Here is a 13,001-nt window from a genome sequence, read left to right on the forward strand (position 1 = left end):
AAAATCGTTAACATTAAATGCTCACTTAACAACACCATTACGAGAAAATTGACAGCGCACAGTCAATACGGAAGTCGAGCGCTTTGATAGAAACTACGGCCTCGACCGGCCGCTCCAAATTAAACGACAAAATGACCGAAGCCCGTAATTTTCAATGTGTTACCTAATAAACGTTCAATAATGTGATTGTGCGTGGCCGAGCCTTGGGTCAGGTACATTTTCCGTCCCTTTACAGGAAGGGTGGACCAATAAAAATCATTAAATTGCGGGACTCGGTTGACCGGCCAAGGGAACGCAATATGCCCGAATCTTTAATGTCCTTATAAAGTACTTTTTTTTGAGAATTCCTCATTATTATTTAGAGGATCCTGGCGGTTCTGCGACCCGTTTACGGATTCGTCGTTACCTTTACGTTGGAAGTTTCCATATCTTGCGAATACCTTTTCGTGGCCTTGGATATTTTTTGAAGGTTATAAATTTATGTTATGGGTTGAATCTATTCTCGTATTTTACATTGTAGAGGTATTTGTATCTTATTTATATTCAAATTAAGGTACAGCCAAGTCAATGTATAGCTTACATTACGTAAAATTTTGTTTGTCATTTTCTAAAACATAAAAGAAAATCCTTTCAAGTTCAAAAAATGTAGAGTATAATACTGCTTAAATATTCGCGTGCACTTCCATCCATCAACCCTTGTATCCGCTAAAAACACCTCATATACTGCCTCCAAGTAATTCGGGGACTTATTACAACCTTACAACACCAGGGGATTTAACCCCTTGCACATAATGCACGACACTCCCAGTGTTTTTGCGCAACGAAAAGGATCGAGCAAGCCTGTTTGCATAGCATAACGATATGATCCTGAAAACTGCACTAGAAGAATGAAGGAAAAATATTCTAAGAGTCTTTTTTGCTTTGCTCCTTTTGCGTTCTTCTACGGTAATAGATACTGTGCTTTTAGCTTGATAACCAGTTAGGTTAGCGTCGTGTTTATGTAACGAAGATGCTGTTTTCAATGGTTCTATCTATCCTTTTTTATTATAAAAAAAAACAATTCCCGCTTTATTATTTTCTTTATCTTGAGCGCAATTATGTGCGGTAACAAAAAAAAACCTCTTTGCTAACGAACTGAGATTTCTTTATTCAAAAAAACCGATAGTGCAGGTTAGATGATATAAGGATTATCGTCTTAGGGAGGCAAAGCCTTAAGTTATCCCCAATGTTTGTATTCTCTTGTTATTTTTCAACCTAACGATTTAAAACGAACACCAGTGATGATGCAGCTAAATTCGCCCATATTAACCGCATGAGATTCCACACGCTTTCAGATAAAGACAGAAAAATTGCTTTTACCGTTCGGGTATTTTCCCTTCATATCTATGCTCATCACGTTCAAAGGTGTCTCGACCAGTACAAGGTCCTATTCATGAGACGTATCGTTCAGCTGACCTTTGCGGCAAGATTTGGCAATAAACAGGGACCCCTGTATAATTTGAATGTTTAGTGTCACGATATGTGTGCCTTAATTTCGTTTAATGTATATGGAACATTTCGGTCTTGTTTGGACGTATATACATTTTGGAAATGTGGACGAGGTAGCTGAGATAATTTTATTGTTGCAAGTAAATTTGAAACCCAGAATTGTACAGTTGTTTTGAAATACAATTTTGATACTGTGAGATACAAATAAGAAATATTATTTCAAATAAAATACGATTCACTCAAGCATTTTTCGGGATCGCTCCACTAATTTGGGACTCAATAGGAGTCCTTATAGGAGCTGATAAAATTTGGCTAGTATAACGGTAGAAGTTAAGACTTCGTGTTAGAAACAGGTTAAATTTTTCAATTAACCAAAAACAAAAACTGCTCACAAAAGTGTTTTACACAAAATGTAAAATACAGGCATGTGAGTAAAAAAGTAAACCGATTGAACCCAAGGGGATATTATCAAATACCAGGTCGCTTTTTGAGTTAACGCCGTAAGCTTGCTTATGATCCGTTTGATCCCGAAACTTTATTTGATGGTGAGGTGCTCACATGATATTTCCCATGAGTAGACGATGGAAAAATACTAATGTAATTATTATGAAGATGGTTTCATTTAATTTTTATTTCGGGCCTTAAAATTTGCTACCTGCAACTTTTGAGGAAACCAAACAGCAATACTTGCACTATTCTAAAATATTCGTAAAATACGGAAATGTAGGAACAGCAAAAATTGAAAACATTGTTTTGAGTACCGACCAAACCTTTCAGATACATTAATTCACTTTTGTTATATTCTCTTTGATAATATTTTAGAATATAAGCTGAACATAAGAGAGAATGTTGTAAGTGCTCCACAATTTTAAGTAATACAAAAAATAATACCAGCATCCTTTCGCCATATAAAAATATGTAAATTAAAATGCACTTCTATTTGTCACGAAAACCATTCTCTTGCCATTTTTAGTCCCTTTGGTCTACGAACATTTTTTCTCATTTGAATACCGTTCGCAAAGAATTCAATTAATTTTACATTTGAGAATTTTAATTGCAGTTATAAAAACTTTTGTTCACTTTGTATTTTTAGTGGAAGTGTTAACTTGTGCTTTTAAATTCAAGGATGTACCTTCGCTCTTCTTTTTCTCTTAAAACAAAAGTACATTGTTCATTATGAGGAACCACCTGGACATTGAATTTGGCAGTTTGCCGAAAGACATCGTCGTAGGGTTAGCGTCGATGTGAAAGAGTCTGGATTGTGTAACCCCTCCTAGTGTTGTGTTTGCGAAGATGCAATTCCAAAATGAAGTGGTCTTTTTTGTGCTTTTGGTTCTTCGTTTATTTTTTTCGCTAGCATTTTTAGTATGATTATCTGCTGCAATTTATACACAGTAGTTGCAGCTCTGTAAACTACGTCCTAGATGTAAACTTTCATTATTTTTTAATGAAAAACTTCTTATGCTTTGACGTTACGTGTAGCAGAAATATAACGTTTCTTTATGAATGTGGCTACTTACAAGAATGTCTTAAGTTTCTCCGTCTTTGCCTCGGCGTATAAAACATATTTTTTCATTCCTGTATGTGGCTTAGTTTTATGTTCCTAGATGTTTCTGGATGTGTCTTGTGGAAGCGTTTATAACTCTCAACAAGAGTGCAAAATATGTTCGTACCAACCATTTTTCAGCATATTCCTTTTTTTGACTACATCCTTTAGATAAGAATACAAAAGAATCTTTAACGCTAAACGAACCTCATTGGAAAGGTTTCTCAAATAATTCCAGATTTCAAAAATGCATCGTCAAAAAAGACACACGTGTTCGCAAACTTTATTCATCTATTCCCACACATTATTCAATGTGTCATTGAAGTTTTTACTAAGAAATGGGGTCGGGTTACGAACTAACACCACCTGACGTCGTCTCCGAACTTATTCTACATGAATTTTCAAAGCTTTCTCAGTGGTTGTGACAACTAGTTTTTGAACGACACGACGTGCAGTACGCTTAAATGCAGTTGATTCCATTTGAAAATCGGAGCAGCGGAATTTAAAAAATGGATAGCTTATGTAACACGATGCTTTTTTAAATAACAGTGCGAATTTGGGATTTTACACGCTCGATCATGAAAACCACTTGAATACAGATGTCATTTATATTTTCATAACTATGCAAAGTACATCATCATTGGCCTAGCCTTTTCCCAATTATGTTGGGGTCGGCTACCAGTCCAACCGGTTTCAGCTAAGTACCAGCGTTTTACAAGGAGCGACTGGAAAGTCTGTATGCAAAGTGCATGGTTCTAAATTATTTAAACAATTTAAACCCTATGGAAATAAACAACTCCTTATAAGAAAATTCATTATTGCAATTCTTCAGTATTAAGAACTACATAAGGCAATCAAAAGTCAGACTGGTCATCAATTTATCTACTTAACTACTTGGAACTTGTTCAAACAAGAACAAAAATGATAACTTATTTTTGTAGTTTTTCTTAACAAACGCGATTTTCTGGTTTGTGTTAACTTTTATTTTGTGCCGCAAACATCAAAGCTTGTAAAAACGGAGGGAAATAATGAGAGAGTTGTCCAGAGAAATAGTAAAAGCACTCGAGGCGAACTGCGATAGACCTCAACCGGAAAAGATAATGAGATAATAGGACAAAAAAAAACAACCTTCACAAAATAAAAGAGAGGTTTTAGGGACAAAATTAAACGTTAATTTGGAACAGATGACTGAACTAAATATCAAGATCAATTTTCCACAATTAATTTCACTGAATTTGAAGAAATTCGGATGAAAGAACAACTGCAAATCATCTCATATAAGCGGAATCTAAGATCTTACATAAAATTATACCAGCCTATGTCCTACAGCTGAACAAATTTAGGCTGGCCTCTTTCCATAAACAGAAGGTTTGAATATTGATCAATACGTTTGTTACTGCGGGTTAGCGATTTCAGATTCCAAAACCCAATAATTAAGAATCCTGGTTTCCTGATGATGGATTCCTTTACCATCTGTCATCGGTATCTTAGAATACTAAAGGAAGTACAGTCATAACACTTTGAGGAAGTCACATGGTAGTCACGAGGTACAAGGCTACAACAACGATAGTAGTTATGTGACCTGAAATATAATATTTCCGAAATTAAGCTTGTTTGACATCAGTTGATTGATACAGTTTCCTAAAAGGCTGATTAATGAAAGCACTAGGGACCTAAAGTGTCAGAACTGGTTTTGATCGTAAAAAATATCCTTTAAGGTTGAAGACATCAGTATTCGTCAGGATTCAATATTTTTATAAGATTAGTTAACAGTAAATTTTCGCATCTACTATATAAGATAGACATACAATGATGTCTTTAGATGCGAAAGCTGTAGATGCGAAAATTTCTCAGGGCTTTGTATGTGTATGTTTGTTGCAATTTGACACTCAAACACGTACCACGGATGATAAAACTTGGTTTAGGAGTAAAACGGGACCCTATACTGAGGAACCGCTGTCTGTTCATTCATCAGTGAATTCAACGATCATAAATTTTTAAAGTGACACATTATTATGTTTTAATTTTTTTCTTTAAACTGTTTGTACAGAACTCTCTCTATTCCGTATGACATAGAACTATAAAACTAAATGAACCAAAAACCAATAAAAAATAATTACCATTGTAACAAAAATGTAAAATCTACAACATATGTGTTCTACCGACCATCATACAATAAACTCCAATGTATACAAATATTCTTAACAAAATTATTTGTAGTCGATTCCCTACTCTTAACCGTGGCTCGTTGCACGTTACATCTATAAAATATCCTAGAAATTGGGTGCCTATTTCAAATATCACGTATACACCAATACGTGAGAGTTCGAGCACTCGTATGGCCCACTGGGATGCTGTGGATTTAGATAAAGTCAGCAAACATCAATTTTCTTTTTATCCACAAGGTGCGACTCGAATTAACTTTGTATGGATGGTGATTAGCTTTTTACTGGCATCGAATTAAAGACATTTTATGTCTGTAAAATACATATGCGACATACATAAGTTTTATGTTACATTTCCTGAATAATATTCCTAACAGACGATCTGGAAGCAAAATTTTTCAGAATGCGTAATGACTTATACATCTAATTCGCCTTTGTAAGATTCTAGTATTGGAAAAAGCTTCCTCCTTCTCCTTTCAAACTTCTTTATCTTTTGCAATTTTTAGCCGTCACACCACCTTTTTTGGGTTCTACCGCGACTACCGTCCTCCGGAGTTCAGGGGGTGGCAATCTTTGCCCATCGGTCAGGTTGCATACACGGGACGTGACCATTCCCATAGAAGCACCTATTTAAATTTGCGGTCTTATTAATCTCCAAAAGTCCGGGCGCCATTTGAAGGTTTACCCCAAAAAAAGAAGGTTTAAACAATTAACCAAATTCTTTACCTTAAACCAGTTATCCAATTTTTTAAGACTATTATCGTATAATCTTACATAGATTAGCTAGAGGGTTAATGTGTAATAATAATGTCCTGGTCTGATCCATTATGGCTATAAATTAAAATGCTTATTACACATTGATGCATTAGTGGCTCATTCATTTCCATTTACGGCCATAGGGAGCATAATATTTGTATTATCATCATTCTATTACCTATTACAGCTAACTTAAAATAACTGTACTGATAGAACAGTGATTGAAGTCACAATGCTCTTAGTAAGAGTGGTTGTCAGACTCTCTAGCCTCTGACTAGCCGAAACGACTGTAACTAGTTCCTAGTATTTTTCAGTGACATGTTTAAATGGTAGGTGGTGGTGGCGATTGTATGTATATTTGTATTCATGAGGTCCAGGTTTAATCCTAAAGCAGCCAATAGCCAATATGACATTTTCAAAGTACTTATTACTTATTCAAGGATACTTCTGACAAGCAGTGAAAGAAAAACCATAGTGAGAAAAAACTGGATTTGAAAAACTGGAATCTGCAATCGCCAACCTCCAGTGAATCGCGTGCTAGCGTAGTAATCGATGCTCAAAAATGTCTTCGTGTAAAATGGATTGCAACGCACTACCTTAACCGACATAAAGTTTAGTCAGTAAGACTCTGACACCTCGGGGGACCGTTTTGTCCCCAAGGTAGATAGTGTCCAAAAGGATTTACAAACAAAAGGTGTTTTGGTCTTCGCAACATGTATTCTTTCAATGTTTTGATTTTCAAGCTTTCATCTTTGACTTGGCAGATCAACGGTCTTAGCACTAAGCTATCTGGCCTTCAAGATCTTAGAATAAAATTTAATATCATTCAGTTTTTAAGGTTTTAACAAACAATTTGATACAAAAATCGATTTGATGCAAAAAACAGCAAGGAGAAAAACGCGAGTAAAACCAGGGGCTCTCTTAGTAAATGATATACGCTTTCAATGAGCGCACCCTATTTGGCTAACTGCCACCATTATACAAAACTGTCAGGCTTCACTGCTTCTGTATAGAATGGGCTATTGAATGCCATGACGTCATAATGAAGGTTGTACTGAAAGATATGGAAAAGGATTATCATGAGGCCATGGTAATTGTTCCGTTATGGCTTTTCCGGGAGTTATTTTTCATATTATATTGGATTGTATTGACTTGAAAACCTTTTTTCGTTGTAATGGTTGAAAACAGTTAAATCGTTTAGCTTATATTTTTTTAATGTGCTTCTGATCACATGAACTGAGGCACTGTTAGGTCGAAAGTAGTATTGTTGTATTAATATCAGTTAGCTGTATTTCTAAAAATGTTAAGAATGTAAGGTGAACTCACCATCACATATATAGTTTCAATGATTAGATTAGAAGCCAACAGACTGCAGAAAAAAAAACGATCTTTAACCTAACCTTAGCCCTAATATTATCAAATCTTCTACAACAACTCGTTAATATCTACTTAATTTTGTATGAACGCAGTTAATTTAATATTGCGTGTAAAATTAAATACCTTGATAAATTCCCAAGAGCGTTCATATAAAGCGTAATACGACCGCATCTTTTAAAATATGTCTCCATTATGGGGCTGGTACGTTCGCCCACGCAGTACGCATAACAACGAATTTCGAAACTACATCTTAAGTCCTTGCAATAAAGGTTATATCGAGGTGGAAATATTATCACTCATATGCGAGTCTGTACGAGATTTCATATGAATTTTCACGTGGACGGATTTTCTTTATATGTTGCGAATATTACGTGGTTGAGTTCATTTATTGTATGTTCGGGTAATAGTTTAAAGGTATTGGTCTTGTGGCTTCACTGACAGTGGCAAATTGCGGACGGAGTAGGGGACGAATGATGATGGGTCTAGATTCAAATCTAACAACCAAAGATTAGGTAGGTATGTTTCAAAGTGACATCGTGGAATTAATGAAAGCACTTTCCACTTTACTCTTGCGAAAATTGAAGAAAATCAAGTTAAAGACACCTTGATTCTAAAATGAAATAAAATCTCTTTTATCATCTCTTTCTATAATATGGTCTTAATTTAAGAGAAGAAGACAATATTTTTTAGAGGTTGTAATAATAAGAAAGTTCTGATTCATTTCTATAAATCTATTTCTATAATAGACATGTTTTATGCTGAATTTATGTTGACAAAAATACGTCACCTGCAAAAATTGCAACTGTCTTTGACGATTCCTGAAATACAGCATGGTGACAGACGGAGAGACAGCGAAGTCTTCTATAAGATGGGTATGTAGAACTGAATAAAATTCTTTTTGTCCTATAACTTCAGCCTGTTGTTTTGCTTATTTCTTTTTATCATGGAATTTATTTTACAACTTGACAATGTTGAACCATAACCATGAATTGCAAACATTTTAATGTAGATAAGTATTTTATTCTTAGTTTATGATAAGTGTTATTGTGTTTTTGTCCTGCCCAGTGTTATTTATTGCATTCGAAAGTCTCAATGGCAGATAAATTGAATAAATAAGTAACGTAAAAAAACATTTTTTAGACTCGAAATTAAAACTTTTTTTGATATTATTTTGGACACTTAAAAAACCCGTTAATATATAATCGAATAACACTGGCAACTGTAGAACATAAAAAAAGTGTTTATTTCTTTTAAAGCATTCTTAATGGAAATAATCCATTTCACTCAAGGATAGATGACTTAGTGGAAACTCTTATGGAGTTCCTTCACCCTAGGGATGGCGCAGGTGTGTATTAGAATCTTACCAGCTAAAACCAATGGGATGCTTCTTTTATCCCTGTAGTTCGCCAAACGGGAAAGCTTTCCCAGAATAGAAGTAACGACCAAAATCATCTCAAAAACTTTGATTGACAGATCACTTATGTTGTTTACTAGCCGTCCCAGCAAACGCTGTTGTGCCACAGTGTAGTAAAAAAAACGTTGTCCGATACTCAGACCTACCGAATATATTCACAAAATTTCATGAGGATCGGTCAAGCCGTTTTGGAGGAGTTCAATTTCGTCACACCAGAATTTTGTATATTAGATTAGATTAATTTAGGTCAATCAGGGCATAGACTTTTACAGGTTTCCTCTAGTTTACTGCTAGGAATTCCTGACAGGCACTCCTAACGTTTCCGTTATCTCAATAAATGCAGGTCTCTTTTACGAGCTGTCGTCTACTGATTTACAACATCCTCTTAGACTGAAATGGATTTATGTGTCGTATAAGAAAAATGGTGTGACGTTAGTTGAATAAAAATCGTTTTGAAACCGATTCCTTTTAAAGCGATACATAATATATTTATTTTTTAATTTATCTGGCTGTGTCCAGCACTGTCATATGTTTTCAATGTCTAATAGAGCTTGGTGGTAATTTAACTCAAAATAAGATTCAACGTATAAGATAATGTTGTGTTAGGTACGAGGTGCTGGTTTGATCACATGTAGGCGAGTTCCAAGAAGACCCTACTGTGAAGGGAAGCATCGTGAGGAACCCTCAACCCAGTAAAGGGTAGCGAGGTGATCAATACTCAAACGTTCTCTTAATTAACAGAAGCCTGTGCCCAACAGAGTAGCAACTAATGTAGTTTCTGGCCGGTTCTTCTATATAAGAATGAGACTTTGGAACTGCGCAACTCGAGTCATGATTGTTACGTTTTGAAAGTGCCTGGAAAATGGCCAACTTGAAACAATAAAAAATATTTTGATTTTTAGTGACTCATTCTTGGTTGAGGTTTATAGGTATTTAGGAATCGGTATATTAGGAATTTATCTTTTCATTCAAATCGAATCTATCGTTATTGATCTCTTAAAAGACAGAGATAGACGAAAATCGATAAAAAGTACCGAAACGTTTTGTATTTCATAAGATAGATCTAGACTAAAACATATTTTGTTTGACTACTTGTGTTGTGAAGAATTCTTCGTCCTCCGAGTAGAAAGGGGTGCCGTAAGAGTCGAAGTACCTCCTCACAGATCTATCGCCGTTCCTCTCCTGGTGGACTAAACCCTCCAGTAGTTGAACGAGATCAGCTGTCTTTGAGCTGTAATTACAAAAAAGTTTTTATGTTTAGTATTGGTATTTAGTGTTTCACTTCGTGGCAAAGGAATAATTTCTCTTTCCTTATATCTCGGTCTATCCATATCTGGTCTTAGTCAGAATCTGAAGTAAGTTCTAAAAAAGGACCAGCTATCTAAAAAAAAGGTGCTATTAAATGTTTTGAAAAAAAAAAATGTATATCTAAATCCTGTAATAGGTAAAACGAACTGGTAAGTACTTTAGCTTACGTAGTTCTACTTAACTCCTTAAATTCTGTATTTATCAACATATTGTTAAATCCTCAGATCTTTGGTTTAAGCACTTTATGTTATGGTGCTTTTTTTTTTCTAAGCCAAGAAATGGTTAATTTTGAAACATCTTTTCCAAAGTTTCCATTCACTTCAGGACGACGTGTGTTAATTATAAATTGTGTCAAAACTCTGTTAAACAAAATTAAAAGTTTGCCTGTAGTTTGCTTTGGGGGACGTTAAAAAATGGCAAAATTAAAAAGTTTTAATTGCCAATTCGTTGCTTGCTTCGCTAAAAGCTTGGCTCTTCAATTTACGCACATGGAATTTGATTAATTCATGTGTGGGACAAAATTCAGTAAAAAAACGCTGCTGTGGCCTAATTTAAGGTCTGAAACATGGCACCATTTTATTATAAAAAAGTACATTTTATTTTATACTGTTGTATGTATGTTGAGCTTATTTTTTAATATGAGGTCGTATTAAACTGTGAGCCTAAAAACATTACCTTATCATTACTGTATCCATTTCATCGAAAAACGTTATTTTTTCTCTCGAATCTGCGCGTGAAGTTTGGAAGCCAATCTGAAACAAATTTAAATCTTCTTAAAAGGTAAAATACTAACAAATTTACAGTTCATCCGAAATTTGACTTAGTAGTCGAATATCGGACGAATTCAGAATTTGACACTTAATTTAGAATTTCAGAAATAAGTGTCAAGACTCGTTCAACAAGTATTCTGTAAAATTCAATCAAACCTGTGACTGTTAAAGTCTCTGCTTAGCCTCGATCTTATTCACATAGATATTTAAAACCTTACTTTAGCAAAAAAAAACAAATACTGGTATCTTTTTAACCTAAATACGTCAAAAGTATGAATATTTACAAACAAAGCAACATTACACGTTCGCTCCGGGTTACCTAAATATCATTCAAATGCCAAAAACGGAAACCTCTTTCGTTGGAAATATACCACATTTAATTCTCTCCCAGTTGATTGCTTCCTAAAAACACGTGAGTATTTTCGACAACAAAGGACGCTGATAAAGTGAAAAAAAGGTTAAAAGGAAAAACATATAAAGGAGTTTACATATTTAATGCAATCAGTATAGGATGCTTCTTAAAAGCGCTCACAGAAAATGCCACAATCATGTCTGAAAGGCTGAGGAAACCATCCGAATAGTAGTTAGTAACATGATTAGAAGTATATTTCATGAAAAGAGGATAAATTTAGGTTGAACTCAAGACATTGAGTGTTAAGAATAAGTAGGCTATCAAAAATTAAAATTCCCAAAAGAAAATGTTCTCTAGATTGTACTTGTTATTGCTTTTGTTTTTTTTTTTTATTGTTCGTGTTCTTTAAGCGGCTACCGAAATATGGCATCAGTGAATCATCAGTTCACTTTCTCAGAGACTTATCACGACATCGACATTGCAATATTGCAGAATATAATAAGAAAGACTGGTGCAATCTCCATTGCATACTTCACACGGAGTGTTGCTAAAGAAAAAGTGTTGCAAAATAAGTATACTAACTAACTAGTATACTAAGAATAACTATCTAATATTGAACTTCAGAAAAACAGCTAATGAAATTTTACTTCAAAAACAATCTTGACATTTCAGCTAGATCTGGAAGTAACGGCAAGACTTAAAACGTAACTTTAAGTGATGTCGTAAGTACCTATAGCAAAACCGTCGCAACCTCCCCACAAATTGCGACATAAGTCGTTGGAGGAGCTTTCACGCCACTATCACAACAATTCCAGATCGCACGAGTAAAATTTACCATGTGCTTCAAGGAGACAGCTATAAAGTGCTGGATATCCTACTTCTTACTAATTTCACTTATATTTTGATGTGAAGAATAAAATTCCTAAGATTTTGCTTTACAACGACAGCCATCATCGGTGACTGCAAGTCGATCATAATTGAGTGGACATGGTGTCCCAGTGGTATGGGACACCATGTCAAATCTACAGGTGTCGTGGTTTGATTCCCTTGAAAAACAAGCATTGTGTCATCCACAAACGTTTGTTTTGTTTTTTATGCATGTGGCTTAAATGTTTGTGAAACCACCAAGATTATATGAAGGACTGTTTATCGTAAGCACATTTAGATGGACAATCGTATTAAATCAGCCAATTACCAATTGATGTTTAAAAAGGTAAAGTCACTTTTAAATAAATTAAAAAATAATCAAGGCTTAGGCCGAAAGCTTTGTATTTTCAATCTCTGAACTAGAATATATTGGGATTGATCCTTAAATCCAGATTATAGGATTAACAAAAGTTAAAATCAACTTTGATTAAAATAGGGCTCTGTCACACAGTTTTGAATTTAAGATGTAATTTAGCATCGTTTCACATCAAGGCTGAAATATTTAGTTGAGTTTGCGAGTCTTTATATAAACAATATGAAAAAAACACCTATCTGGATTCAAAAATACTATAAAATTTAACCTAAAATAAATCAAATTGATTACATTACCACCACAACTAAAATCACGGCACTTTGCAATGTACGTAATATTTTGAGATTCATTTTTACGTCAATATGAAAATGTTCCACTTTTATAACACGCTTTTATTTTTAACATTTTATGTGTTGCTTTTATGTAAATGCATATCGCATACTGTTTTATAGGCAATCTGTAAATATAGTGTTATGTTCTTGGGACTAGCGGTTACAGGGTGATGACTGAAAGTAATGATTTTTGAGGTATAGTAACTATGTCTGTCTGCCTGTGTTACGTTCCACATTTGTAAGGGATTCAAAC

This window comes from Trichoplusia ni, chromosome 3 (assembly GCF_003590095.1).
Source record: "Trichoplusia ni isolate ovarian cell line Hi5 chromosome 3, tn1, whole genome shotgun sequence".
Lineage (NCBI taxonomy): Eukaryota > Metazoa > Arthropoda > Insecta > Lepidoptera > Noctuidae > Trichoplusia > Trichoplusia ni.